The sequence below is a fragment of the Nannospalax galili genome, unplaced genomic scaffold (genome assembly GCF_000622305.1).
Source record: "Nannospalax galili isolate Female #2095 unplaced genomic scaffold, S.galili_v1.0 scaffold1937, whole genome shotgun sequence".
NCBI classification, from domain to species: Eukaryota; Metazoa; Chordata; class Mammalia; order Rodentia; family Spalacidae; genus Nannospalax; species Nannospalax galili.
In genome coordinates, this window is record NW_008339340.1 from 295,236 (window position 1) to 301,238 (window position 6,003).

Sequence of the window (6,003 nt, forward strand, 5' to 3'; positions counted from 1 at the left end):
TGGATTTACCAGGTCTGGAAATAAAATTCATTTTACTTTGAGACAGGGTCTCAAATATAGCCCACGATGGCCTGGTACTCCTGATTCTCATGTCTCGGCCTCCTAAATTCGATTTGAAAGGCAAAGTACACAGGCGAAACATTTTCCCTTGTATTTCTGTGTGTATGAAGAGGCGATGTGTAAATCCCTGCTTTTGCCAACACTGCCTCTTAAACGTTGAAGAAAACCTTCAGATGGTTATGGTTGGTGTGGTGAAAGGGGTTGTTTAGCTAGCACTGTTATGAAGAGATGTGCCCTGGAATTTGTCTAAAGATAAACGCTTGTAATCCTACCACTCAGAAGGCTGAGGCAGGAAGATTGCTAGTTCAAGGCCAGTCTGGGCTGCATAAGGAGCTCCAGGCCACACAGAGCTACATAGCGAGATATAATCTCAAACGCAAAATCAGACAGAAATAGAACAAACAGAACCCCCACCACTGTGACATGTTATCAGTATTCCCCAAACTTGGTGGGTCCTGCGCCTCGGAGCTTAGAGAACAGTGATTGCCTCACTGACAAGTAAGCCGGGTAATGAATGACTTCGACAATTGATTCCGTGGGGTTCGTGATTTGCAAAGCATGGCTCCCAGCGCTTGCCGTAAGATGGACCGGACCATTGCATCCTGAGGGGGATGTGTGGCTGCGGCGGAAGGAGCTGGGCGCAGGGCGCAGGGCGTGTGACCTGCAAAGCTGGGAGCCCGGGAGCACGCCTAGTTTCCTGAGCCTGTCCCACGCTGGTCCTCGTCCCCTCCCCGCGTCCCGCGCCGCAGCGGCGGCCTGGGCTGGGGCCTCTCCGGAGCAGGTGAGTGGCGGTGCCAGGTTGCGTGCACCCCCGCGCTCCCGGGGCGGTGGTGGCGGCCGGCCGGGGAGGCGGCCTCGGCGCACAGTAATGGCAGCGCTGTGAGCCGGGGAACGCGAGCTGACAGCCGCCGCCGCCGCCCACCCTCCGAGCCGGGGGCTTCGTCCTTCACGCCTGCGGGTTGCCTCCCTCCGCGGGGCCCTGCCGTCGCCCCGCTTCTGCAGAAGGTAACCCGGGTGAGAGCTCGGAAGCCGAGCTCCGGGCGCAGGGAAACTTCCCTTCCAGGCTATGGGTGGCGGGGATTGGGCGCAGGAAAGGAGTTGGGGGCGACCAGGCGGAGGGGAGCGGGATAAGAGCGGGAGGCCGGGCAAGATGGTGTCCTGTGAGTGACCTCGGCTCCTTAGAGCGCTGACCCCTAAGCCCAACTATTCCTGGACCGGATTCCAGGCCTCGAAGACCCGTGCCTGTCCGCCCCTCCCTCGGCCCCATTTTCCTCTTAAGGAGGGAAGGTGAGTGCGTGCACCCTGCATATTTACACGCGCACACCGAGACTGAAGTCTCGTGGAGAGGGTTAGCATTAGTCTTATACATCCTGGCCACGAGTATTTTCACTTTTGTTTCCGCAGACAGTGAAGATTAATAGCTTTGGGAGTATTCTACGTGCATGCTACACCTCCTGCCTCAACACTACGAGCTGGTGAAATGAGAGCCTCAGACTCTCTCCAGCACTTGTTTACACACTAGAGTCTAGACCCTTCTCTACCATTACGTGCATGCACGTGAAATGTGAATTGTAGCTGTTATAAGTTCTTCCCTGTCCTCCTTGGTTACCGTTACTGGTTGGATGACAGTATCCTCTAAGTTTCAGTTTGTAGATAAGATATAAACTTCAGTTTGAAGATGTAGCTCAATGCGGCAGTACTTACCTACCATGCAACAGGCCCTGGGTTCAGCTCCCAGCACCACCCCCCACAAAAGTGTGCATATGTATTTGGTAGTTTTTCAGTGGAAAAATTCTTGCCCTAGAACTGCCCCAAACACAAATTCAAACACAGTTTGAGAAATTACTTTATTCTCTGCTTCTACAATGTCACATCATTCCAAGACAAAAATGATGTAATTAGCTTTACTTTGTCTCTTGCCCCCATTCAGTATTTGGATGTCCACCCTAAAAGAATCACAGATAAACAAGAATACATATATTACCTTTCAAATATTTGAGTATTTGTCCCATTCCTTGCATCTGAATTACTCTGCTTCATTTGAGACAGGGTCTTACTACCCTTTCTGGTGTGGATCTGGTATTCATTGTGTCTCAGCTGACCTCACACTCTTGGTGGTCTACTTCAGTAGCTGTTGGAATTTCAGATGTGTTCACCATGTCCTACATCCTTTGGGTTTTTTTTTTTTTCTGTGTTTTATGAATATCCATGTGTTTTATCATCAATAATCTGCCATTTAATGTATGAATCTTCTTTAACCGTAGTGCAATTTTGCTCTGTACTAAGCAGAATCACAGGAGTTGGGGCTATACCTATACAGCAGAGTGAAATCTCTGCTTTCTTGGAGCTTTAATTTTGACCAAGAGAGGGAGAGACATTTTGCAGTAGAAAAACAAAGAGAATAATGTGCTGAAGGGAATAAGGAATTGTAGGGATGGGGGAAACTTGTTTCAGATGGTGTGGTTAGGAAAGGCCTGTCCAAGGCGACCTTTGACCTGATATTTGAAAAAAACAAAGATTAGGGCTTTGGTTGTTTTCGTTTTTGTCTTTTTGAGACAGGGTCTCCCTGTGGCTCCCTGGCCTGCAGCTCACTACATAGACCAGGCTGGCCTCATCTAAGTGGTCTGCCTCAGCCTCTTGAGAGCTGGGAATGCTGGGACTAAAGATGTGGTGCCAACCTTGATAGGATTAGGGCTTTGGAATTTCTGTAGTGTTTGGGGGAGGGATGAAAATGTGAACCCTGAGGCTATGTAGAACTAGGGTCCAGACTACTGAAAGCAGCTCTACAAAGGTAGACCCTAGTGGGAGGTTAGATCATGGGGGGGGGGGCAGACTTTGGCATTTACATTGAAAGGTTTTGGAATTCTCTTTGAAAGCTAAGAGTAAATTGGTCTGATTTTCACAATCTATAAGTTAGTGAGAAAATTGGCGTTCACCCCATCAGTGTTGGCCTTGGAACCTAGATCTTTAGTTCAAGGTTTCCTGAGATTTTTTTTTTTATTTTTGGTCTTTTTTTGAGACAGGGTCTCCCTGTAGCCCCAGCTGTCCTGAAATTCACTATGTATACCAGGCTGGCCTTGAACTCACAGAGATCCGCCTGCCTCTGCCTCCTGAGTGCTGGGACTAAAGGTGTGCACCACCACGCCCGGCCAGAGATGTTTTATAGTTGAAGATATTTTATCTAACATGTTAGAGTTTGGATAAGAGTGAAGTTGGTTGGGATGGAGTAGTGTTTAGGGGTTCAACTGGAGGATAGTGGTGATTCCATATACTGAATGAAGAAGGGAAGGGCTGTGAGAAGCTGGTTGTATGGGGTTGGATCAGACATGTTGGAAGTTGAACTTCAAGTAGTGATTAAAGTTAAGGTTCTTTCATTCACGCACGCGGTTGAAATGTTTTGCAAGCACCAGCTGTGGACTAAACAATGTGGAGATAGTGAAAAAAATCCTCTCCTTTCAGGAAATTAAATTCTGGTAAGGAGAAAACAATAGATATAGGAAGTCATACATTGTATTTTTTTTTTTTAAGTCTTTTTTTGAGACAGGATCTCCCTTTAGCTCCAGTGAGCCTGAAACTATGTAGAACAGGCTGGCCTCAAAAGCAGAGATCCACCAGCCTCTGCCTCCCAAGTGCTGGGATTAAAGGTGTGCACTACCACACCGGTTGTATTGTATCTTTTAAAAAAGTTTATTTTTATGTATATAAGTGCTTTCTTTGCCTGTGTGTATGTGTAGTGCAATGCCCATAGAGACCAGAAGAGAGTATCAGAGCCCCTGGAACTGGTATTAAGGACTACCATATGGGTGCTGAGAACCAAATCCAGGTCGTTTTTTTTGTCTTTTTGAGACAGGGTCTCCCTGTAGCCCCAGCTGTCCGGAACTCACTGTGTAGAACCAGGCTGGCCTCGAACTCACAAAGATCCGCCTGCCTCGGCCTCCCAAATGCTGGGATTAAAGGCGTGCGCCACCACACCCGGCCTCCCTGTACTTATCTTTTGAATTAAAATAATAGCATTCAGTTGGGAAGGTTCAATTGGCTATAGAATTGTCTCCGTCTACTTCTTGTCTCCCTGTCTTAGTGTTCCTTGGAGGCAAACAATGTCAACTTTCTTAATATCTTTCCAAAGATATTTTGTATATCTCTAAGCAGGTGTGTATACATATTTTTCTTACACTGCAAAATTATTAACATACTCTGCTTCTTTTGATACTTCATATTTTTCAGAGTATTACTAGTACCTTAAAAGTTACAAGACAGGATAAGGACGCCTAAAGAAAGCCTAGGAAGAAATGGAAAAAAAGAGGGTACTGTACCATTTTCTGATTTGGTCACTGCCCTCTTTGAGTCTTTGACCTACAGATATGAATTCTAAGGTGTGCGGGGGGGGGGCACATCATTCCTGTTCTGAGAGAGAGGCAAAGAGAGAGATTTCTCAGGTTTGCTATATACTTGCTATATAGCTGAGGCGAGCCCCCAACTCTTGATTCTCCTGCTTACCCCCCACCCCCAAGCTCTTGAATTACCGCTTGGCCCAGGTCAGAAGTACATGCTTTAAAGAACTTTTGTTTTTGTGAGCCTTTTTACAATAACTTGCACTTTTCTACCTCACCTTTAATTCTTACTTTATGCCAGAAAATACTTGGTAGTGAGTAAAAGGAACATTTTGATTTGTGTACTGTAATCAGTTAATGTAAGTAAATTGCTGACAGGATCAACTCCTTGGATCTTTCTTTTATAATGACTTAGAACTGGCTAAGGTAAAAACTGGGAAAATTTCCAAGTGTAGGGACACAGGCCTGTAATTACTACTACTACTTGGCACAGTGTGAGTTCAAGTACAGTCGAGTGAACTTAGCCAGACCTTGTCTCAAAATAAGCTTGAAACTCTGGGTTCAATCCCTAGTATTGGGGGAAAGCAAACATTTTGAGTATTGGAAGTTGGGGATTTAGCACAATGGTAACTTAGCCAGGCAAAAGGTCCTCAGTTTAGTCCTCTGTACTGGAAAAAGAAAAGAGATTTGCAAAGGTATGAGTTTTTAAGACAGTGTCTCACTAGTCCTAATTGATCTGAAACTCCCTATGTAGACTAAGCTCATTTCTAACTCAGATCCTCCTGCCTCTGTCTGAATGCTGAGATTAACTTGCACGTGCCACCACACCCAGCCCTGATTCTTACTAATCAAATGACCAGTTCAGAGTAATCTGCCTGGATGTGAATCTTAGTAATATAGTTTGTTAAACTGCAGAAGTTAACATAATTCTTGTTGCTTTCCTTAAGAGTTTTAGTTACATCCAGGCTGGAGATGTATGTACTTGGTAAAATGTTACCTAATATGCATGAAGCCCCGGGTTGGATCCCTAGCACGGCATACACCTGCTTGGTGGGCAGGTCTGTAATTCCAACACCTGGCAGGTGGAGGGAGGAAGATGAGAAGTTCAAGGCCATCCTCTACCACACAGCCAGTTTGAGGCTAGCCTTAGCTACATGAAACCTAAAAAAGACAGCATTAGATACCAGCATCCAATGCCATTTCTTAGTATTTAGTTTTTAATCGAGAAAGATTATTGGAGACATTAGAATATTGGCTTTCATTTGATTTGTAAAGTTACATATTTAAAAATTACCAGTGCTGAGATTTATTTATTTACTTATTATTTGAAACAGGGCCTCCCTGTAGATCCAGCTGGCCTGGCAGTAGACTATGCTGGCTTCCATCTCAGAGAAATCTGCCTGCCTCTGCCTCCTGATTAAAGGTGTATGCCAGCACACCCAGCCCCAGTGCTGAGGGTGGGTTTTTGTTTTTTTCTGTCTTTTTGAGACAGGGTCTCCCTGTAGCCCCACCTGGCCTGGAACTTGCTATGTAGACCAGGCTGGCCTTGAACTCTCAAAGATCTGCCTGACTCCTGAGTGCTGGGATTAAAGGCACTCAGCAGTGCTGAGTT

General features: G+C 46.0%; 1 protein-coding gene across 4 annotated transcripts in view; it reads left to right on the forward strand.

Annotated features, from left to right (window-relative positions):
* The first annotated feature begins 689 nt into the window (after positions 1 to 689).
* Positions 690 to 6,003, forward strand: part of Cul2 (cullin 2) — a 43,908-nt gene continuing 38,594 nt past the window's right edge. For 2 of the 4 annotated variants that reach the window (XM_017798375.2, XM_029563947.1), the window contains exon 1: positions 896 to 1,065. The gene's annotated coding sequence lies outside the window, so the exon portion shown is untranslated. Of the gene's footprint in view, positions 842 to 895; positions 1,066 to 6,003 lie in introns of those variants that run through there. The other 2 variants (XM_017798376.2, XM_029563946.1) reach the window with 2 other exon arrangements.